This window comes from Equus asinus, chromosome 15, assembly GCF_041296235.1.
Source record: "Equus asinus isolate D_3611 breed Donkey chromosome 15, EquAss-T2T_v2, whole genome shotgun sequence".
Taxonomy (NCBI): domain Eukaryota; kingdom Metazoa; phylum Chordata; class Mammalia; order Perissodactyla; family Equidae; genus Equus; species Equus asinus.
In genome coordinates, this window is record NC_091804.1 from 10,898,971 (window position 1) to 10,923,570 (window position 24,600).

Consider the following 24,600-nt stretch of genomic DNA (forward strand, 5'->3'; position numbering starts at 1 on the left):
TACAGATAGTTGCTGTTTTACTCTGATACTTTTTGCTTTTGCAAATATGTTTCATCTTCAGAGAAAATTCCTGGAAAAGATTATGACACAAGATTCTAAACTACAGGTTTCTGATAAACTTTCAGAGTGTAAAACTGAACTGGGTAAGAAATTACAGAATTCTAACAGAAACTGAGCTCATAGATCTTCTAACAGAAGATTAAGCTCAAGAATTGATTATACAGGACTGTGTGAACTGATGAGGATGATTATAACTTTTTATGACTTCTGTTTGAAATATTGTTGAGTTTTAATGTTTTGTTTTGTTTTCTCAGATTTCAGGAAATCTTTTCTCTTATGCTGACTATGACTTACAGCGATTTAGTGAAGTTATACCGTTATGAGCGAAACTGAAACATTTATCTTTTTCTCTCTACCTGATCCCTCTAGAATTTGGAAACTCTTTGTGAATGAGTATGGTTATTTAGTGGCAATATAGTTATTTGCATAAGTTCAATAAGAACCTATTCTCCTTATAGCAGGACACATTGGTTATATTACCAAGGCTTTGACTGGAATGTCATATTTGAAACATACAGGCTCAGATATGACAAGACAGCTTTTCAGGAATAAAGATTGGACTTTCTGGAATACAGCCACTTGGAATCATGGGCCTGGTACCTTGTTTACAGAGATTCTGGCAATCTTACCCGGTAAGTAAGGAAGCTTGCTTATCTGGCAGGTGCAAGGAACCTCAGAATATTTTGGAGGACCTCGAGGAGAGAGGAGTCCACCCAAATCTGGAGGTACTGCAGGCAAAATCTGACAGCATGTCCTTGGCTTGGCTTTTCTGGCCTCGAGAGGCCTTTACAGTTCAATCTGAGATTCCTCATAAAAAATTCCAGCAAAGCAGATTTAAAAGAGCCTGTATAATCAATTGCTATTCTTGCTGCACTTATGTAAATAATTGGACCAAGTTTTATTGAAACTACACTTATTTTGCAAACCAGTTTATCTTAATTTGGCTATCTTTTGTGAAAATGAGGGTGATTTTAGAGAGAAAAAATTATGTTTCATTAGAAACTATAGTACGCATTTATGGATATTAGATTCTAACTCTTCTCCTCTACAAGATTCATCTATTACTAATCATAATGTCTCCTTGTGGCCATCTGTCTCTGACACCTGGGAGTACCCTGGCCACAATCAAACCTTTTCCTTCAATACTACTGCCCAAATACTAACTAGATTTGCCTTGTCACAGGTGGATCATAAACAACAAGTTCCAAAGGTAAAGTCCCCACCTTATCGATACACACAGGATGGACTATATCAAATTTGGGACGAATATATTTGGCTCACCCCTACTAGTGGTCAACTCAGTCAAAAGGCCACTCTACGTTGGGAACAAAGCAATCACACCTGTGATACATGGCCTAATAGCACCCGACCTATGGGAAAAATTCCCCGTTATATGTGTTCTCATATCATAGCCTTAAGAAATACTGGTTGGTTTGGGACTGACTGGGATAGATGGCCCAGTGTACGTTGGTTAGCCCCTAATGGCACTCAGTGGCTATGTGGCTCCAACTTATGGCCTTGGCTGCCACTTGGATGGATTGGACGATGCACACTAGGCTTCGTCTGGATGCAAGGTAAAACTACATTTACTATATCTCCTCCTGCTAACCTACCCAACCTGCAACAGCGCTGGACCTGCTCTGTCTTCCACTGGTATGACCACGTTGCCTCAATTTTTCTTCCCCAATTAGGAATCGAAAGTGTCATCTGTCATCTGGCACATGGAAGCTCTAAACAAATTTACTATGAAAACATTAAATGATACACAACATAGCCTTTCGCTGCTCGATTTAGAAGTGTCCCAAATGCGTAAGGCAGTCCTCCAAAACCGAATGGCACTGGATGTCTTGACAGCAGCACAGGGGGGCACTTGTGCCATTATAAAAACTGAATGTTGTGTTTATATTCCTGACTACCATCAAAATATCTCTGGCTTCCTATCTGATATGCACCATCAAATTAAGTTCATGTCTGACCCTACCCTATCTCTAAATGATTGGTTGAACTCTTGGTCAGGTCCAGGTTTCTGGACTACTATCAAAACCTTATTCATTGGGTTAATCATCTTACTTGTATTTCTTATTATAATTTGTTGTCTATTTCGTTGTTTGTCTTCCACATGTCAACAAAGTTTCACCTCCTGGACTACCTCCCATCAAATGATTCTCTCATTGCCAGAGGATCTGTACACCTTGTCAGCCTTGGACGCCACGGGCGCAGCCTTCCGGTCTGCTGAACCTCCTACCTGTACCCATAGCCCCATTTAGGGACAGCTCTACGACCTTGTACAGCCGGAAGTAGTTACAGAAGACTGACCATCGTCCATATCCCCAAAAGATTTCGGGGCCAAATGGGTTCAGGGGGGGTTTATGATGAGGATTTTTAGGCTGGTTACTTTTAAAACTACAGATAAGAAGCAGGCTCCAAGGAGTGGAATTTGTTTGCCCTTTGATCAGAGACAATTGCATTTGTGAAGGAAATCTCCATGCCTCCCTCTCTGCGCCAGGAGGAAGGGGGATGGCCTTATCTCTGGAAACTCTTAATGGGGAAGGCAAGAACTTAAGTCGCTTACTGTCTGGCAACCTCATGTAACTGACCCCCCACCCCAAAATCCTCCTTTGTCTTTAGTTGAAGATAATATTTGAGCGGTGACTTCTGCCATTTACTCAATCCGGTTTGATTCTTATCTAAAAGTTGTGGGACCGCCCAGTGGCCGGGCCCTACCGGCACTGGTACCATTTTAACTTTTTTCCTTTGTCTTGTAAAGAGTTGACTCACATACCCATGCCTTAAATTTAGCCCTAACCCTCAACTAGCAGCAGCAGGAGCTCTGACTGCCCGTGGGTCCTGTCCCCACGCACCAGCTCTGCCTGCCCATGGGTCCTGTCCCCATGCCAGCGGGGGCAGCAGCAGCAGCTCTGCCTGCCCATGGGCTCTGTCCCCATGCCAGCGGGGGCAGCAGAAGCGGCGGCAGCAGAAGCTCTGACTGCCCATGGGTCCTGTCCCCATGCTATTCCACACTATTCTCTAAATAAAAGAGCACTACTGCCAGATCTTGAGAGTCTAAGAAATCTTTCTTTCGACTCCTCGGCTCACCGACCCCGCATCATGAATGAATAAATGAATGTGTGAGTAAATGCATGTGAAATTATTTGGGGCCTCAGTGATACTGATGTCATCAACTCTGTGTCTTTGATCTTGATGCATCTTGTCCAGAGGACTTGGAAATTTTCCTCCAGTTGTCATAAACTCATATGGATTTCATTTTTGATTGCTATCATCACCGAACATCGTATCTCCAAAATCTCAAATTAAACAGAACATAAGAATGGAAGGGGAAGCAGAAAAGGAAGCTGGAGGCCCCAAACTGTAAACTGCAAGGGGAACTTACACTTCTAAGCTTGAAAATCTTCACTGGTGCTGGTGTCAGTTTTGTACTGAGGCTAGAAGAAAGTGATGGCACTTGAAACACGACTGCAGTTGAGTTCAGTCTACAGAGAATTGGGAAAAACACAGAAGACCCTGGTGACAGCTAAAAAGAATGGCAGGACATTTCAAATACAGGTCATGGGAGTCAAAATTGAGCGAATAACAAATGAATTGTGGCTGTGGCACACAAGAAGGTTCAGCTGTTCCTTCAGCAGCAGCAACGAACCTGGAAAGCAGACGATATATCAGTTTCCTACTGTTGCTGTAAAAAACTACCACAAACTGAGTTGCTTCTAACGACACAAATTTATCTGTGGTGTGAAATGAGTCTCACTAGGCTAAAATCAAGGTGTCGGCAGGGCTATGTTCCCTGCTGGAGGCTCCAGGGGAGAATCTGTTCTTTTGTCTGTTCCAGCTTCTGGAGGCTGCTCCCTCTCTTTGGCTCATGGTCCCCTTCCATCTTCAAAGCCAGCAACGGCCATTCAAGGCTTTCTCACGTGGTGTAACTCTGACTCTGATGCTTCTGATTCCCTTTTCCATATTTAAGTACCCTCTGATTAGATTGTGCCCACCTGGGCAATCTAGGATAACCTCTTCATTTTAAAATAAGCTGATTAGCGACCTTAATTCCATCTGCAGCTTTAATTCCCCTTTGCCTTGTACAATAACGTATTCAAAGGTTCCAGATTAGAACATAGACATCTTTGGGGGACCATTATTCTGCCTACCACAGAGGGTATCTGGAACACAATAGTTTTTTTGTTTGTTTTTTAAGAAATGGATTCTCGAAAAAAACAGAACCAGCCCAGACAGCATCTCTTTATCCCTGTTTCTCACTGACAATTCAAAGTGTTGAGCATGCAGGGGCTGTGCAAAAAAATAACATGACTGATTAGAAACTAGGAAGCATCCATGGCTGACACTCAATAAGTATTTCTTGGATGGATAATTGAAAAGTAAAGTGAGATTACAAGTGCTTTTGCTTAGAGGTGCAGCTTCCCATAGGAGCATTTAGGATCTTTCGGTGCAGATAAGACCACTTCCTACAATTTCCTATCTGTCATTATGTTTTATGTTTGCAAACCTTACAGATAAGTAATAGAGACTAGAAGGAAATGATATTAATAATCAAATAATAATGTTTTGGAGTTTCTCAGTGAATGCTGCTGGCATTGGGTAAATCTACAGATAATTTTCTACTGGCTTACTTTCCTTTGGTATAGATGATCTATATAAGTTTCCGATTGATTTTCTTTAGGTTTCTCCCTCTCCCACTTTCCATGAGTGTTGGTTAATAATGGATGAACGAACACTGAAATGCAGGAGGGAATTCACACATTTGTCATCGATATCACCCTCCCCTAGACTCTCCCACTGGTCCTAACAGAAGATAACATAGGCCCTTGGTCAGAGGACTCTGTCATTTCCACTGACCTAGAGATCCACATCTCCATACCTAAACTGTGCTCAGCACATAGTAGGCCCTCAACAAGTATTTGTGGATTAATAGATTGGGTTAATCATTTATGAAATGAGTGGATTGCATCAAGTGAACTTCCTCTCAGTTTCACATGGGGTTCTTCAGAAGCAGGCCCTGAGACAAGGATCTGTGTGCAAGTAATATGTTAAGGGAGGATTTCTGAAAGAAACAGTTAAGAGTGTGGGGAAGACAGGATGGGGAAGAGGAAGAAGCCAAGTAAAGGAGTGATTTTGGCCAGAGCCCCAGCCTCCTCTGGATCCCCCAGGGAGGCTCCAGAGTCAAAATTATACCTCAGAGTTTGTACTTTCTTGAGGTAAGGAAGCTGGCTTGTATATTCTGGTACTAGTCACTTATTGGCCAAAGGCCACCCTAGGGGGAAGTGAACCATTGGGCACTTCCAGCTCTCGGCAAAGTGGGCAAGGTGGCTCCAGTAGCCTGAGGGATGGCTTCTGAAGAGAGTCGTGGGCTGCTGCCTATTAAAAGCAAAAATACAGAAGCCTAGGGAGGGGCCCAGAAATAGTCAGAGAGATTCAAGGGTATCTAAACAGACCCCCAGCAGCACTCACCACAGCTTCTTCCAGCTTTACCACTGTAGAAATATTGCTGCAAAGTGACAAGGTGTTTGTGTTCGTGTGTGCAACAATTCATATTTTGAGAATTCTGAGAGATACTCTTGTACTTGAGACACGTTTGTCTAATAAATATGGCTTCACTCCCAGGAAATAAAATTCTCCAGTGGTAAATCTGGCTTTAAATGACCATGGTATATATAATTTCTGTGTTTAAGAAATTCTGTTTGGTTGTTTCTAGGGGTATTTTGGACTTTTTTAGTCCAGCTCTACGAGTATAGTAGTATACTTGTACTATACTACACAAGTGTAGTATACCACAAGTTTAGTAGAACTGGACTAGAAAAATGCAGTTGACCACATGCTAGTCCAAATGTCCTCCTAATCAGTTATGGTATTAATTTGGTTTAATATTGATGTTTTGGATAGTATTTATGGCATGGTTAAAAAATCATAAAACTTAAGGCACATGTTCTCTGGCTCATTTGTGAACAAATATCTCAACCATTAAGGAAAAAATTACTGAAAATAAAAGAAACTGAAGAGGCCTGGAACCAGTGAGGGCAGAATGGTCCCTCGGAAGATTAAGACATTTCACTTATAAAGCTTTAAGTTAATCTGGTTTCCACTGAGGGCAGGTCAAAAAGGCACTTGAAAGCAATGCAAAGTGTTGGTTTTGGATCATTTTAATGCTAAAACACATATTTAAGCCATTTACACAAGATAAACTAACAATGTTTTTGGCCAAGGGCCTGCCAATTACTATGTTAAAAGAGCAGCACAAGAAACCAGGAGCTGTTTGGGATGTAATTTGAGCCTGTTCTTTGAACCAGCAAAATTGTGAAAGATCAACATGTTCCTGCTTAAGACCAGCTTGTTTCTGTAGGCAATGGGGCTTCTGTGTGTCAAAACTGCTCTTGGAGCTATTTATCTTTATCTAGAAGTGACTGGCAGTGTTACTGAGATACTGTTTGGCCAATGGAGTTACAAACAGGACGTAATGATTCAACTCATCTAGAAACGGCAATCGTTAAATATACCACATGTACTTCAATCATAAGGAAGCTGTTGATAATGATGTTGATAATGATGATGAAGAGGAGGAGGAGATGAAGGATACTTTTCCAAGCCTCCTTCTGCTGCTAGAGTGCTCTGAGGCCTTTGTACTTGCTCTTCCTTCTGCCTGAATCTTGTTTCTCCAGATCCTGACATGGTTGGTTCCTTTCTTTATTGTGGCATAGTCCAAAAGCCTCTATGAGGCTTTCCTAAACCTGATCTAATATTGATTTCCTGACACACAGACATGCTCCGTGACATTATTCTACTTAGTTTTCTTCATAACACTAATCAGTAGCAAAGTTATCTTGTCCACCTACGTTTTTACATATTTGCTGTGAGTCTCCTCTAGGCTCACCACTCTCATTTATGGAGGCCTCGGACTCACAGTCCAGGCCCCTGCTGTTCCCATTCCTGGCTCCATCCTTTACCATGAGGGGCCCCCATACATGCATGTGAACAAGCCCGTCTAAGCTTCATCCAACTCACCACCAGACCTACAGAGGCTGAGGCACAGCACAACAGAAAGAGAACTGGTTGCAACTTACTTAGAAATTCATTTAAAAAATTAGATAGGTTTATGCTTGGATGGAGAAATGGCAAGATATGTGACAAAGCAAGTACAGTAAAATGTAAACGGTAGAATCTAGGTGGTAGATATGCAGGTGCTTGTGTTTTATTTTTCCAGTTTTCTGTATGTTTGAAAATTTTCATCATGCAAAGCTAGAAAAAACATTAAAAAACACAAGAACTCGTGTGGAAGTCAGGAGATCTATGATTGGGTCCCAGCTCTCCTCCTCATTGGCCATGTAATCTTGGACAAATCCTAAACACTGTGAGAATTAGTTTCCTTATATTAAAAAAAATTCATTTGGCTATATATTACTCAGGACTCTTTTGATTGGAAGTGATGGAAAGCCATCTCAAACTAGCTATGACACAGAGAGAGATTGATTGATTGGCATGTGTAACTGGGAGGGAGGGCACTTCAAACCAGACCATTTGGAATTACTCCCCATCTCTTGACTCTGCTTCTCATCATGTGTTGGCTTAGTTTTTCAACTTCAGATGGACTTTCTCCACACAACACGGAAAGGGAATGGCCACAGATCTTACCTCTTTCCAATTTAGTAACCTCGCATGTAAAAGAGGACCCTCTGTCCAAAAATCCATAATGTAAGATTCCAGGGAAGAATTTGGATTGGCCTAGAATGAGTCATGAGCCTAGACTTACAGCCCTGGGGGTGGTATGTGATTAGCTAGGCCCAGATCACATGCTTACACCTGGCTGCCAGGCTGCCAGGCTGCCAGGGCACTGTGACTGAAGGCCCAGCAAAGCCACATAAAATAGGAGTGGGGATCAGTCCCCATAGTCTAAGGGACATTGTTACCAGGGAAAAAAGGAAGGAATCATGGAAAGAGAAGAGAAAACAGATGCCTACCACAGCCTGAGCTCTCTAAGGAATCTTCCAGTGCTCATATTTCATAAGTGCTGATGAGACTACCGTGTACATTATAGATGCTCAGAACGTGTTTGTTGAATGAAAGATGTACATAAAAAAGCCACGAAAAAGGCAAATTATTTAAAATGTTGTAATGGGAAAGTTCATTAGAGACTAGCTATTTTAACTCCTTCATTTCACAGATAAAGGAAAACGAGGCCCAAAGAAGTTAAGTGCTATTCCCAAGGACACGTGGTTACGTCTAGAACTCAAGCATTCTGATCTTCCACACTCCCTCTCCATCTCTCTTTAAAGCATTCTTTCTTCAGATTCCCTTTGCTCTCAACTCTCAACAGATTAAGCATCAACTAATACCACCCAGGCGTCCTGATAGCAAAGAAAATAGAGGCTAAAAATTACAAAGAAAAGGAAACAAAAAAAAAAATCCACTTTTGTTTAATTGTTATTCTGATGAGTTAAGCCTTGGATTCAACACTGACAGGCTCTCCTAACAGAGAAGAAGACAGATCCCTTGGCTGTCGCCACAGTCAGCTTGTGGATGAAAGTGTGTTTATACAGCTGGCTCAGTCCAGAAGCAGCCAGTGCTGAAAACAGTGGGTGAGCAGGCTGATAGCAGGCGACAGCTGGGAGCATCTGTTTCCCTTAGAGACACCAGGCTACAATACTGCTGTCCTCTAACCCTTGGGCCCGGCTCCCCTAGGGGCCTGGGTGTGTTCCCGGGTTTCAAGATGCTGACAGGCAATTCACTTGCTAATACATCCTAAGGGTACTCATGGGTCAGAAGTCTCTAGTCTGGGATTTGGAAGTAAAGCTCAGAATTCAGATCAGTGGGTGAAGTTATTTATGTTCAGCTCCTAAAGCACGCTTTAATTCTGTAGTAAAAACTGTCAGAAAGAACAGGTCATCCACTTCCTTTCCTTCCTTCTTTCCTTCCTTCCTTCCTTCCTTCCTCCCTTCCTTCCTTTCCCCTTTTTAGATAAGCAAGAAGGAAGAGCATGCTACTCTTCATTTTTGTAGAAAAGCAGAATTATGCTGCTCTTAACTTCTCTACAAAAGTTAGCCACATTGGCTAGCATCTTGAAAAACACCTTGGGTCCTAACTGAAAAATGAGCTTCATAGAAATGAATATTAGACTTTGATGGTAAATAAAAGATGAAGAATGCCTGTCTTAGTTTGGGTTCCCCTGAATACAGGTCCTGAGACAGGAACTTAGGTGCAGGAAGTTTTTTGGGAGGTAGTCGTAGGAAGGTCATAGTCTGCTATGTAGGAAGCAGAGGGACTATGAAGAACAAGGCAGGCAGGATTGAAAAGTCAACGTAAGGATGCTTCCTCAGTTGCTGCTGCAGGCAACCCAGGACTTGTACCCTGATAACGGGGAAGTTTACAGGATGCCTTTCAGAAATGGCCTGGAGGACATAAGGCTGGAGCATTTAAACCTTTCTTTGGTTGAAGGTTGTCCCTGAGGGATGTTAATACCCAGGCACTTCCAGGCTGTGCTTGGGCATTAAGGCTGAGCAAGCCATTGCAGCACTAGAAATGGCCCCGGGCCAGAGGGCAGAAAGAAAGAGAAGCTGACAGTGCAAGTTGGAACTGCCTGCCAGAGATGAATTCAGAGGCAGCCAAGGGGATGTAGTAGGGATACCAGAGGCATCTGCTAACAAAGTGCCAGCAGCCAGAACAAACTCAGATAAGCTACAGATTAATTGGTGATTGGAATATGGAATTCCATTATACTATCCTCTTTACTTTTGTGTATCTTGGAAATTTTCTACGGTAAGAAGTAAAAAAAAAAGTTATAGCTTAAGATACAAATTTCTTTCCTTCAATGTCATCTTCATGCTTAGAAGAAACAATAGAATAGATGCTAAATAACCTAATTTTTCTTTCAAATAGTACTATCAAGTATGCTCTTCCTTGTAAAGATTGTAAAGGATAGAGAAATGTTATTGGTTCTAAACTATATAAAATAATAAAGGTTAATAATTCCAAATGAATGATATGTTTTAAGTTTTCTAAGACTGCACTGAATTCACAGAAACAGACAAGATAGCATAGGCAGATATTAAGAAAAGAAAATTATAGGGAGGGGGAAGACTCTGACTGGTCCTCTTATTTTAGCCAAAGTTATACTCAGAGCATCGCGGACAATGAGCATCTATTGTTTGCACAGCCTAGCATCTATGTCTCCTGCTCTTGGAAAAGTTCCTCAATTTCCTTTCTCCATTTTATGCGGTTTTAGTGAGATTATGAGTTCAAGATCTTGCCTTCTCTTGGACAAGGTGTGAACACATGATCCAATTTATGCCATAAAATTTTTTTCACCTGGAATTCGGATCTTGAACAGAGGAGACACAAGTACCAGAAGTAGATGAAATCAATTCGTCTCATGGTTGGACCTGGAAATTTTGTCCTCTAGTACTTGCTAGGTAGCTAGAACTTCTCTGCTTCCTATCTTTCCTGGGAGTTTGTCAGTTGCCTCTGTGAGCTAACCCATCCTTTTAGCAAATTTATTTATTTTTTTGTTTTACTTAGCCAAAGGGGATCTTGGTCACATCCAACCACTCAACCTTTGTTAAGTGTCCGTTTTGTCTGCAACAGTGCCACCACCAACTCTTCCCCTCTCTACCAATATGCGCCATTCCACTCACCAAAAGGCAGAGAGAGAATGACACACTCCTTTAAATCTTATCTGGCCTTTGACCGGCCTCCCTTTGGTGTAAGTGGCACTCTGCTTGTTCCGGGCCTAATTTAAGAGGTCTGGACTTTCATTCCTGTGGTAGGCAAAATTCTAAGATTGCCCCCAAGATTTCCACCCACTAGTGTACACACCCTGCACAATCCTCTCCCCTTGAGTGTGGGCAGAAACTGAAAATGACAAGAGATCATTCCTAAAAGTAGGTTACTAATCACTGGCTTTGTGTTGATGAAAAGGGAGATTACCCTGGGGACTTGGACCTGATTTTGGGGGGGGGGGGGGTCCTTTAGAAGGCAGAAAAGTTAAGAGGCTTGACCTTGCTGGTCCTGCTGACCTTGAAGAAGATGAAAACTGCCATGGGTTCTACATCTGCAAGGAACTGAATTTGGCCGACAACTGGAATGAGTTTGGAAACAACTCTGGGCATCAGATGACACTGCAGCCTTGGGTGACACCTTGACTGCAGCCTTGTGGGACAGACCTGAGCAGAGGCTGCATAAGTGATTGAGAGAAACTGTGAGATATTTAAATCTGTGTTGTTTTAAGCAGCTACATTTTTGGTAATTTGTTACACAACCATTGGAAATGAATACACGTCACTCTCTTTATGACACTACGTTTCTGACACATTTGTTAAAGTAATAGTATTTTCCAAGAATAGCAAATGGAGAGAGGCTCCCAGAGAACCTTGACAGAGGGGGCTTATCTAGGGCACAAGACACAGCAGACTTTACGACTTGACATAAGGCAAGCAATTCCTCAGCTGGCTTTTGGTTTGGGTTTGGGGTTTGGGAGAGGGAAGAACAGGGTGATGGAGGTCACCAGATTTTTCCTGAAGGAGATTTACTGGTAGAGACCTTTCTTTCATAGATAACATTTTGATTAGATAGATAACTGTTCTTTCTTAATATTTCAGTAAGACCTGAGAGCTTCTGCACCCAAAGCAGTTTGGAAATTTGAAAAATTAGGTCTGAAGGCAGATTAGATGGAATTTCCTTACTTTCACTTAACCTATCAGAGGAAGGCAAGGGTGGTGTCTGGGTGGGTGTCCAAGAAAAAGGGGTCTAGAGCAGCATTGGGAGGTGATTATTACAAATAGCTAAATTCTAGAAACACAGCAAGGAACAGTATTGTCTAAGAAATGGAAGGGAGCCTATCTATGCATTTTTTAAACTTTAACATCTTTTCTTTTATTCCTGCTTGTTCCAGTTAATATTGCTGTGTAAAAAGTCATTTCACATTTAATGACATAAAAGAACAACCATTTTCTTAGGCTTATAGATTCTGTGGGTCAGGAATTCAGACAGGGCACACTGGGGATGGTTTGTGTCTGTTCCCCAAAGCCGGGGCCAAACTTTCTGACACTATGTAACAAGGACCCTTTTTCTATGGCTTTAAATAACATCTTCCTTAGCTCCCTTCCAGCCCTCACTGCAGCCTACTTCAGGCCTTCTAGACTTCTGCTAACATTCTCCTTTAGGATCCCTCCCACCCTTGCTGCTTCACCTAGTCCTAAAGCCAATGCCACATAGCTTATTTCATGTTATTTTGTTATGTTTTGTTATGATATTCATGCTACTTCCAAGTAACAAAATCTGTACCAGTTACTATCGCCATGTAATAAACTGTTACTCTTTCTATGTAATAAACTTTCCCTCCCACCCCTAGAAGTCGGTAGTAGAAAAATAAAGAAAAAAGTCTGAAGTTACCTTTGGGGGGAAGTGCAAAAGAGAGAGAGGGGACATGACTGGTCAGTGAGGATAAGGTGGATGAACTTGAAGGCACTGAAGTTGTCCAGAACCACGAGGTCATCCTCCTAGCTACGGCTGGCTTTCTTTGGGCTTTCACTGTCAGGCCTGTGGCAAGAAACCCTCAGTATGAAAGCTGGTAAACTGTGGCACTGTTGTTGGAGCCTGTGATCAAGTACTGGCAGTAGTGTAAATGAGTGATGTAAAACAAAACCCATTTCATTATGCTCATAAGTTCTGTCGATCAAGATTTGGAAAGGGCAAGCGGAGATGGCTTGTCTCTGCTCATAATAGCTGCAGCCTAAACTGGGAATACTCAAAGGCTGGAAGATAATCCATGGCTGGGGACTGGAATCTTTCCAAAAGCCCATTCACTTGCAGGTCTGACTGTAGGTGCTGGCTGCGGCTGGGACCTTATTTGGGGCTATTGGTCACATCTATACAATCATGGACCACAAAACAACATTTTGGTCAACAACAGAACAAATATACAACAGTTGTTCCATGAGATGAGTACCATATAGCCCAGGTGTATAGTACACTATACCATCTAGGTTTGTGTAAGTACACTCTATGATGTTTGCACAACAAAATTGCCTAATGGTGCATTTCTCAGAATTCTTGTTGTTAAGGGAGGGATAACTGTTATGGTCTTCCTGTGTAGCTGTTTGAGCTTCCTCAGAGCATGGCAGCCGGGGTCCAAGAGCAAGCAAGAGAGAACCACAAAGAAACTGCATTGCTTTTGCGACCTTTCCTCAGAAGTCACCTGGATTCACTTCTGCTATAGCCATAAGCCAGCCCAGATTCAAGGGGAGGGAACAAAGATGCATCCCCTAGATGGGAGGAGTATCAAAGTCACAACGTAAGAAGAGCTTGTGAGGTGGACAATATCGTTGCTGCCATTTCAGAAAAATAATTTGCCACACTGTCACATAACAAAAGCAGTAAGATGATCTATTACAAATGTAGAACATTCTGTGGTTACTGGGGATATGCCAAATCCTTTACAATAAAAAGCAAATAGCACAGATATCAGACAGTTAGAGACTAAGTCTGTGGAGACAAAGACCACTCTGTAAATCTGTCATGAGAATCTTAGGTTCAGAACTTGGGAGCCCCAAAGTCAACATCCATTTCTTCTTGAATAATTCTTCTGGAATTATTTTCCTCCACTTGAAGTATATCTTTTATAAATATTTTGGTTCATGGTAAATTTTCTCAGTTTTGGTTTATCTGAAAATATCTTCATTACATTCTCATTCTTGAATGCTTATTTATCTGGTTGAATAATTCTAGGTTGATGTTTCTTTAGAATTTTGGAAATACTTCATCAGTAATTTGAAAATACTATTTGCCATCTTCTACCTTTGATTTTTACACTGCGAGAGCTCCTTTCAGTCTAGTAATTTATTTGTAGGTATTTTGTCTCTGTTTGCTTTCAAGATATTTTTCTTGGTCGTCTGAAATTTCAGTATAATGTGTCTAGGTTTGGATTCCTTTTATTTCTTTAGTTTGGGATTCATGAGCTTCCTGAATCTGAGAGTTTTGTTTTTCATCAATTCTTGAAAATTTTTTGCTCTTATCTCTTAGAATGTTGCTTCTGCCCTCTTCAGTTCTTTGATGTTCCTGGTATGGTGTGGTTATTAGGCATTCTATCCCTATCATTCTATCTTCCTTGTTTATTACCTCCTCATCCATACTTTCCATCTCTTTGTTTCTCTGATCCTCATTCTGGATAATTTCTACCTTCCAGTTTGCTTAATTCTTTCTTAAGCAGTGTCTAAGTGATATTAACCCACCTAGGGTGTGTTTTTTCCAATGATTAGTTTTGTATTTCTAGATCTTTTATTTAATTTTTCAAATCTAACAGATTATTTTTTTTGTATTTTCTTATTCTTTGCTCATGTTTTCTACTCCCTTATACATTTTTAAAACATTTAAGAAACATTTATTTTATATTCTTTATCCAATGACTTCAAAATCTGAAGCTTTCACTGCTGAGGCCAGGGTTCATTTCCCGACCAGAGAACAACACCACCTTTCCGTTGGTTGTCATACCGTCGCAGCTGCGTGTTGCGGTGATGCTGAAATCTACACCACCAGTATTTCAAATACCGGCAGGGTCGCCCATGGTAGACAGGTTTCAGAGAAGCTTCCAGACTAAGACAGATTAGGAAGAAGGACTTGGCCACCCACTTCCAAAAACAATTGGCTGTGAAAACCCTATAAACAGCAGTGGAATATTGTCTGATACAGTGTCAGAAGGTGAGAGGATGGTGCAAAAAGTCCAGGCGGGGTTCTGCTCTGCTGTACACAGGGTCACTAAGAGTTGGAATTGACTCAACAGGGCTGACAACAAAATTAACTCATTTAAAACTATAAACACTACAATTGTTTTGTCCTAGTTTATCATTGATCTTTTAGATTCATTTTTGGTGACTTTTGCTGTATAGAAGTTTTTAATTTTTATGGCAATAAATTTTGTCCATTGTTTTCTTTATGGCCTTTGGGTTTTATGTCATGCTTATGAAACATCACATTGACTTTTCCAATATGCAAATCTGATCATTGCTACTATTTTGTTCTAAATTATATAGTAGCTGCCCATAGACTATAGGCTAAAATCCAAACTCTACAGAATGGCATAAGGCCTTCCTGATTTATTCCTCACTTAATAGCCAGCCCTTCTTTCCATTTTATGCCTCATTAGTAATGAGTTACTTAGAGTTCCCAGAATTCAGTCTTTTGCAAGTCTATGCGTATTTGTATACACTGTTTTCTCTGCCTCAAATGCTGTCTTCTTTCCTGACTCTCCCTTCCCTGTTCTTGTGCGTTCTCAAATACTTTCCTATGTTACATCTTTTACTGTCTTAGTACTAACTGCTTAGTCATTACATTTATTACAATGCCAATATGCTAAATATTTTACATGCATTACGTCAATTATCCTCAAACAGTCCCACGAAGTAGGTATTGTTATTTCCATTTTCCAGATAAGTAACATGAAGTTAGTAAAGGTTAAGTAACTTTCTCACTATTAGGTATGTAGTACATGGAACCTCCAGGAAATGGGCCCAGGTTTACTTGATTTCAAAGTCCTTCCAAATAACTACTATCCTATACAGAATAAATTTATAATACTTATATTAGCAATTCTCCAGCTTTTTGATCTCAGGACACTTTTGTACTTATAATTGAGAATGCTCCAAATATTTTGTTTATGTGGGATATATTTACTATGTTAAAAATTAAAACCAAAATGTAAAACAATATTTATTTATTTAAAATAACAATAAGTCCATTACATGTTAATATAAATAACATATTTTAATGAAAACAAAAAAAACACGTAGAGATAAAATTGTCATCTTTTGCATTATTGCCAATCTTTTCATGTCTGGCTTAAAGAAGCCAGCTAGATTCTTATTTCTCTTTCTGCATTCAATTTGATGTACTATGTTGTGTTGGTTGAAGTATATAAAGAAAATCCAGTCTTCCACAGATTGTTGCTGGAAATGGAAGGAATATTTTAATGGCTTTATCAGATAACTGTATATACCGTAGTCTTTCTTTATCTGAGAGGGATGCATTCCATGACCCCTAGTGGATGCCTGAAACCATGGATAGTACTGAACTCTATATCTACTAAGTTTTTTCCCTTGCATAAATACGTAAGATAAAGTTTAATTTATAAACTAGGTACAGTAAGAGATTAACAACGATAACTAATAATAAAATAGAACAATCATAACAATAGACTGTAATAAAAGTTCTGTGAATCTGATCTCTCTCTCTCTTGCCTTTCTTCTTTTTGGGATGACGGGAGATGACAAAATGCCTATGTGATGAGATGAAGTCAGGTGAATAACGTAGGCATTGTGACACAGTGTTAGGCTACTATCGTCACAAGGAGGATTGTCTGCTTCTGGAACATGGCTGACTTCAGGTAACTGAAGCCATGGAAAGTGAAACCATGGATAAGGGGGGACCTCTGCATTCTTTTTTGATACTACACCAAAACCGAAAAAGTGGTAGTTTTTTTGTTAAAGATTTTGTTTTTCCTGTTCCTCCCCAAAGTGCCCCCAGTACATAGTTGTATATTTTAGTTGTGGCAGGTGGGATGATGCCTCTGCATGGCTTGATGAGTGGTGCCACGTCCGCGCCCAGGATCCGATCCAGCAAAACCCTGGGCTGCCGAAGCAGAGTGCGCGGACTTAACCACTTGGCCACAGGGCCGGCCCCTAAGTGGTAGTTTTTCAAAAGTTAGTTGCAATATAAAATTCGAAATCATATCTATGAACTTTTTGTATGTTTTACACTCATGAGAGAATGAGAATGAAAAAGGTAAATAAACATCTTAGAATTACTATAAAATAACAGTTTGACACCAACGACCCCTTGACATGGTCTGGGGACACCCCATGTGTGGACCACACTTTGAGAACTGCTGCATTATGCATATATATAATATATATATATATCTCATTTAAACTGTATATTATCTGAGGACAAGTTTACCTCTTCTGTCTTTATACATGTACACCTGTGGCTGGTATAGCTGCTTCTTGGTGGTCCCAGCTTGTGGGCTGTGTGTGCTTGGCTTCTGGGATTGCCTGCTGCTGAGTCCTCTGGCTCCCCAGTCCTCCTTTCAAGCCTTCACTTCCCTAGTACTTCTCTTGTAGAACGTGTAATGTCTAATTACCTGTGGAATACAGGAATGCCCATATTATACAGAATATACCTCCCAATTATACAGTACTAATTTATTTTCCAAATTTTAATAACAGTTACTCCAAGAGCAAACTGGACACTTTTGGTATTATATACTTATGTGTCACTTATTTGAGAAAGAAATTTGATTCTTTACATATTTCATGGTAATAAGCTGGCACTTTATGTTTTTTTTCTTCTTAAACTAACATTTACTGATTACTTACTATGAGCCTGATACTTTTCTCAGTACTTCATGTATATTAGCTTATTTAGTCCACATGACAACTCTATGAGATAGTATTACTATCCTCATTTTTCAAATGTGGAAACTGAGTCATAGAAAGATTAAGTAAATTTTTCAAGGTGACACAATTGGTAGGTAGCAAAGCCAAGACATGAACTCAAATTCTCTTGGTTCTATAATCCTTGCTCCTAACCACTACACTACCACTGTCTATCTTGACTTAAACATTGTTTTCTTTTCTTATTCAAGCCACTTATTTTAATAAAGGTCCCTAATTCCCTTTTAAATCTAAAATTCTGTTTTCATAGATAACTTTCATAATAGACTTTTTTTATCCTTTTAATATTTCTTCATAGAGAAGAATACTAGCAGAAAAATACACTGGATAACACAAAAGTTATTAAAATGGATTTGGGATAATTAGCAGCTGAGAAATCTTTCCTGTCCAATTAACGCATATTTTTATCTAGGAATCCCAGAGCAGGAATCAGTTCTGACATCTCATTCCCATACTAGCCCCAAACTGCCTCCCTGGCTGTTATTCTTGATTGCTGAAGGCTCAGATTCTTGGTTGCTTCCCTCTCTTCTGAGGAGCTTCTTCCATCATCCTCCCCACCTCACGTCTACAACTAGGCCAAAGAGAAAGTCCCTCTAGTTCAATGATTCTCAAATTTTAGGCGCATCAGAATCACTTGGAGGGTTTGCTGAAACAGATTGTTGGGTCCCAAACCCAAACTTTCTGATTTGCTAAATATGGAGTGAGGCCTAAGAGTTTGAATTTCCGTAACAGTCCAGGTGATGCTGAAGCTGCCGGTCTGAGGACCATACTTTGAGAACTATTGCCTTACTCAGTGCAATCTCTGCTTCTCAAGGCAGATTTAAAGGTGGTTATATGTTAAATAATTCATGTTAACAGTTACAAGGAAATAGTGAAGGGATTACAAAATGTTACTGAGTCTTGGTCTTAGATGCTAGATGGTAAAAGGCCACCCACACTTTCATTCTCCCCAGTGCACGGCTGGCCCCCACGTCCTACACGCAACGAGGCAGAACCCTGTTTTTTCCTACTGTATAGGAGGGATGCAAGGATTGAACGAAATTAAGCTCTTAAGTGACACCTCAGTAAATGATGGCTACTTTCATTTCATTTCATATCATATCGCTGGTCGGCTACCTACTCAGTTCAGAGGGTCATAGCCTTCGGGCTTATTAAAGGGCGGCGTGAGGAGAAACAGGCAACGGCGCCTGCGCAGCTCAAAAAACTAGGCTCCTCTCGGAGTCCGCGCGGAACCTCCGCGGCCAGGTGGACAACTCCGCAGCAGGGGGCGGAGACAGAGCTGCAGGTGGGCGTATGCTTCCGGCCACGTGATCACAAGCACGCCCAATGGGGAAGCCTGACGTCACCCCCGCTTCCTCACCCTGGCAACGGGCGGGTGACTACTTCCGGTGCTGTGAGGGCTCCGGGCTGACGCGGGTGAGTGTCCCTCTTTCTCACGCTGTCCGCACTGCTGCCGCTGTCGCGCCGCTCGTTTCCTCTGTTCGGGTCGCGTACGCTCGCTGGGACGTCCTCTCCCGGGCCGGGAGCGGGCGGCTCGCTGGATGCCCCTTCCTTGGGGCGGTGCTGAAGGAGGGGACATGGGACGTTTCTCCTCCCCTAGTCTATTCGCGCGTGGGGCCCCCTTCCCAGGCTTCCCTCGAGCTTGGCGGCCTCATTCCCTTTCGGGGGAAGGGACTGTCTGTGTGTGTGTGTGTGTGTGTGCGTGCGCGTGCATGTGTGGTCCTCACATTCCTTCGCGCACTTCGCAGTCAGGGGCTGCGCGTTTCTCCGAGTCCGAGGCTTGCGGAGACCCGAGGGTGTGCGCCCTAGTGCTGCGTGTCGGTTGGGGCCGCAACAGCCCCGTGGTGTAGTAGAGGCCTGATTAGAAGTCCCGAGGGACGTTAGCATTTATTGATGGGTCGGAGGAGAAGGAGGAGGAAGGGACCAAGAAGATGGAGAAGGAGCAGTTGGAGAGGAGGATGGAAAACAGGAGCTGGAGGGGCCCTGGAAATAGAGGGCATGGTGTTTCCGGAAGAATGGAGTTCAACTTGACTCGCTTCTGTAGGGGAGGGGAATGAAAGGTATTTTGGGGAGGCCCATGTGACTGAGATCATCGAATACTAAGCTATGGAATTTTTATACACTTGGGAGTTTAATAACTTCCTTTTTTGTGTTAAATAAAGCTTTCCTCCCACTTATAAAAAGCAGTGCATACTTAGTAAAGAATGTCTGGAAAATGCAGAAATAAGGAACTATCATCTATAGTTCCACCAACCTAGCATTTTGATCCTTTTATAATTTTTTATAATTTTTTTATAGCATATTATTAACCTACTTATGATCATAGTGTATATGTATAAAAATATGATAACTAAAAGTCATAATATTTGTGCTTTGCATCCATTGCATGGGTAGATCATTGTTTTTGAGATATAATTCACAAACCATAAAATCCACCCTTTTAATTGTAAATTTCAGTGGTTTTTAGTATAGTCAGCAAGTTCTTCACCTATTACCACTATCTAATTCTAGAATATTTTCGTCACTTCCAAAAGAAACTCAGTATCTATTATAGTCACTCCCCATTAGATCTCCCCTCCCTTACTCCCTCTGCCCCTGGCAACCACTAATCTACTTTCTGTGTCTGTGGATTTTCTTATTCTGGACGTTTTATGTAAATGGAATAATATGCTATGTGGCCTTTCACTTAGCATAATGTTTTCAAGGTTCATCCATATTGTATTATGTGTCAGCACTACATTCCTTTTTATGGCTGAGTACTATTCTACTATGAATATGCCATATTTTCTTTATCCGTCATCAGTTGATGGACATTTGGATTGTTTCCACTTTTTGACTATTAAGAATAATTCTGCTATAAACATCCAAGTACAAGTTTTTGTGTGGACATATGTTTTCAGTTCTGCTGGGTATATACCTAGAAATGGAATTGCTAGGTCATATGGTAACTGTTTAACTTTTTGAAGAACTGCCAGATATTTTCCAAAGTGGTCTGCACCAGCAGGATATGGGGGTTCTGATTTCTCCATATCTTTGCTAACAGTGTTATCTATCTTTTAAAAAAAATATTATATTTATTTTGAATTACTTTTTATTTTTTTGCTTGAGGAAGATTAGCCCTGAGGTGACATCTGTGCCAGTCCTCCTCTACTTTATATGTGGGTTGGCACCACAACATGGCTTGATGAGCAGTGTAAGTCTGTGCCTGGGATCCAGACACACAAACCTGGGCCACTAAAGTGGAGCGTGCAGAACTTTAACCACTCTGCTATGGGGCAGGCCTCTTACCCATTGTTTTGATTGTAGCCATACTATTGTTTGTGAAATGGTATCTCATTGTGCTTTTGATTTGCATTTCCTTGATGGCTGATAATGTTGAGCATCATTTCCTATGCTTGTTGGCCCTTTTTATATCTTTGGAGAATGTCCATTTAGTTCGTTTGCCTATTATTAAATTGAGTTTTTTTTTTATTTTAAAGTTGTATGAATTCTTTATGTAGTCTGGATACAAGTCCCTTATCAGATATATGATTTGCAGTATTTTTTACATTTTCTTCCATTTTGTGGGGTTTCTTTTTACTTTCTTGATAGTGGTTTTTGAAGTACAAAAGTTTGAAATTTTGATGAAGTCTAATTTATCTATATTTTCTTTGGTTGCTTGTGCTTTTGTTGACATATCTAAAACCGTTTCCAAATCCAAGATCATGAATATTTATGATGATTTTTCTAAGAGTTTTATAGGTTTAACTCTTACTTTTAGGTCTTGATTTATGTAGAGTTAATTTTTCTATGTGGTGTGAGGAATCCAACCTCATTCTTTTGTGTGTGACTATCGAGTTTTTGTATCATCATTTGTTGAAAAGACTGTTATTTCCCTGTTGAATGGCCTTGGCACCCTTGACAAAAACTAATTGTAAATACGTGGGTTATCATTTTCTTGACTTTTTCCTCTGTGTTGGACATTTAGGTTGCTAGGACATTTAGAGTTTTGTTTTTCTAAATTACCCTTTGTTAAACACAACATAAAAGACATAAAACCTTTTTCGTATTTAAAGTTATTTTGGTAGAAAGTGTTCTCAGAAGTGGAATTATTGGGTCAGACATGAATAAGTCTGTTTTGGAGCTCATTTAACGAGGCATTAAACCTTTAATGTCATGATGTTAAGAGCAACAAAATGCTTTATTCATTAGTTGCTATAGCTGAAGGGCTGGATTTCTGTAAAAGCCTTCTCCTGTAAGATGGATGGATTCCATGACTTCCTTCCTCCTTCAGCTGCTTCTGGAAGACTAAGTAAAGCTAGAGTGAAAAACTTCAACACCAGCAGTAAACAGGACATGTGGCAGTGTTCTAAATGGTTTAAAGAAAAAAAAGATGGTGTCATCACATGCAGTAGGAAAATAAAACAATCTTTGAGAGAAACGGGTCAAGATTTAGATCTTAAATTGCTGTCGTGAAAGTCCCTGGAGCAAAAACAATGTTTTCTTCTGAGTTTCTCATCTGGCTTTGATAATCAAGTTAATTTACATTCATCTTGTTCTCAGAGATGGGTGACTTAAATCTTCTCTTTTTAGTAGATAGTACCCAGTAAAAAAAAAATTCAAATACAAAAGGTTATTAGGAGAAAGTCAAGTTTCTCTTTTATCCTTGCCCCTCAGTCTCCCAGTTCTCCTTAAAGGTATCCGTGGTACTGTCACTAGTGTCTGTATAGACTAGTTCATACATAGAGTATCTCTGGAGAAATAATATATGCCAAATTAGACATTGTAAGGCTCTTGATGCTTAGTAACAAATTTCTTTTCAAAATGGTTGTGTCAGTTTATGGTGACAGTACAGTGCTAGTTAGAATGATTTCATTTCTGTTTGTATTCCTTTGAATATTCTTTCCTTAAAGTTAGATATCCAGAGGGCCAGCCCCATGGTTAACGGTTAAGTTTGGTGTGCTCCACTTTGGCAGTCAGGGTTTGCAGGTTCAGATCCTGGGCATAGAACCTACACCACTCGTCAGCCATGCTGTGGTGGCATCCCACATACAAAATAGAGGAAGACTGGCACACATGTTAGCTCAGGGCTAATCTTCCTCAAGCAAAAAAAAGAAGATTGGCTATAGATGTTAGCTCAGGATGAATCTTCCTCACCAAAATAAATAAATAAATAAATAAATAAATAAATAAATAAATTGGATATCCCATTTATATTTCCTCTTTGATATATTGTCTGCTCATGTCTTTTGGCATGCTATTTGTCTTCATTGGAGTTGTCCTTTATGAGATTTATTTTAGCTGCCTGTTGTAGATGGTTGTTTTAAGGTGGCCTGGATTTGGGGAGAAAAGTTAAAATGCTTTTTGTAACATTTATGCTAAGAGGTGTGTGAGCTGAACAAGGGTCGAGGCAGTAGGGAAAAGGAAATTAAATGCTTGAGGGACAAACCTGTAGGATTTGGAAACTGGATGTAGTCCAAAATGACTTCAAGTTGACTTAGAAAGGGATCGTGCTATTGAGAAAAATAAGGAGTAGTGTTGAATGAACCATTGTCTCTGGGGACAGATGACTGTTTTGGGTAGGCTAAGAGTGAGGAGGATCCGGGTTGAGCTGTCCAGGAGACTTGCAGCTAGAGCTTGAGAGGCAGAAGATAAAGAGTTAGGAATCATCTGAGTTATTGAAAGGATAGTTTTGAAAGGTTGGCAGTGGATGAAATTGCTCAAGGAGAAATTTGAGAATAGGTCCATGGACAGGCTTTCTGGGAGTCATGGCAGAGGACAAAGTTGGGAGGGGTCAGAGGGGCCATGAAGAGCCAGGAGAGTAGATTAGCATGCTTGTGAAGGAGAGCAGGGGATCTGGAGAATCAAAGGTTGCAAGCAGAAATTAAGAAACTTGTTGACTTGGAAAAGATACATTTTATGGGTAAAGATACAGTTTATGGGAAGCCAGAAGTTTTTTTTTCCCCTAAACAACTTTATTAAGATATAATTCATTTATCATATAATTTACCCACTTTAGATGTATAATTCAATGGTATTTAGTATATTCAGAATTGTGCAACTATCACCACAATTAATTTTAGAACATTTTTATTGTTCCCCAAGGAAACCCTACTCCATTGGCAGTCACTCCCCATTTCCCCTCCATCCTTCTGGTCCTAGGCAACCACTGATAGACTTTCTGCTTCTTTAGATTTGCCTGCTCTGGACATTTCATATAAATAGAAACATACAATATGTGGCCTTTTGAGTCTGACTTCTTTCATTGTGTTTAAGGTTCATTCATGCCATAGTATGTATCAGTACTTCATTCCTTTTTATGGCTAAATAATATTGCATTGTATAAATATACAGTAGTCCCCTGTTGTCTACAGTTTCACTTTTTGCAGTTTCTTTTAGCCTCAGTCAACTGCGGGGTTCAAAAACATTAAATAGAAAATTCCAGAAATAAGCAACTCTTAGGTTTTAAATTGTGTGCTGTGCTGAGTACCTCGATGAAATCTCACGCCATCCCTCTCCGTCCCGCCTGGGTCATGAATCATCCATTTGTCCTGCATATCCACGCTGTATATACTACCCTCCTGTTAGTCACTTAGTAACCACCTCGGTTATCAGATTGACTGTCACGGTATCACAGTGCTTGTGTTCAAGAACCCTTATTTTACTTAATAATGGCCCCAAAGTGCAAGAGTAGTGATGCTGGCAAAGTGATGCTGGATTTGCCAAAGAGAAGCTGTAAAGTGTTTCCTTTAAGTGAAAAGATGAAAATTCTTGACTTAAAGAAAAAAAATCGTGTGCTGAGGTTGCTGAGATCTATGGTAAGAAGGACTCTTCTGGGGCCAGCCTGGTAGCGCAGCGGTTAAGTGCGCATGTTCTGCTTTGGTGGCCTGGGGTTCTCCGGTTTGGATCTCGGGTGCAGACATGGCACTACTTGGCAAGTCTTGCAGTGGTAGGTGTCCCACATATAAAGCAGAAGAAGATGGGCATGGATGTTAGCTCAGGGCCAATCTTCCTCAAAAAAAAAAAAGAAGGCCTCTTCTATCCATGAAATTGTGAAGAAGGAAAAAGAAATTCATGCAAGCTTTGCTGTTGCACTTCAAATATG

The 24,600-nt window shown here is 40.6% G+C and overlaps 1 protein-coding gene and 1 long non-coding RNA gene across 11 annotated transcripts in view; one reads left to right on the forward strand and one right to left on the reverse strand.

Moving 5' to 3' along the window:
• Nucleotides 1–15,769: 15,769 nt before the first annotated feature.
• LOC106846841 (uncharacterized) lies at nt 15,770–18,785 on the reverse strand. Its single transcript, XR_006513927.2, has 3 exons — nt 18,637–18,785; nt 17,020–17,203; nt 15,770–16,010 (listed from the first exon to the last, which is right to left on the reverse strand). It is a non-coding gene; the product is annotated as an uncharacterized lncRNA (long non-coding RNA).
• A 47-nt stretch (nt 18,786–18,832) lies between these two features.
• The window catches only part of TASP1 (taspase 1), a 310,101-nt gene continuing 304,333 nt past the window's right edge, over nt 18,833–24,600 (forward strand). For 6 of the 10 annotated variants that reach the window (XR_011494551.1, XR_011494552.1, XM_070485553.1 and 3 more), the window contains exon 1: nt 18,834–18,932. The gene's annotated coding sequence lies outside the window, so the exon portion shown is untranslated. The other 4 variants (XM_070485552.1, XM_070485555.1, XM_070485550.1 and 1 more) reach the window with 4 other exon arrangements.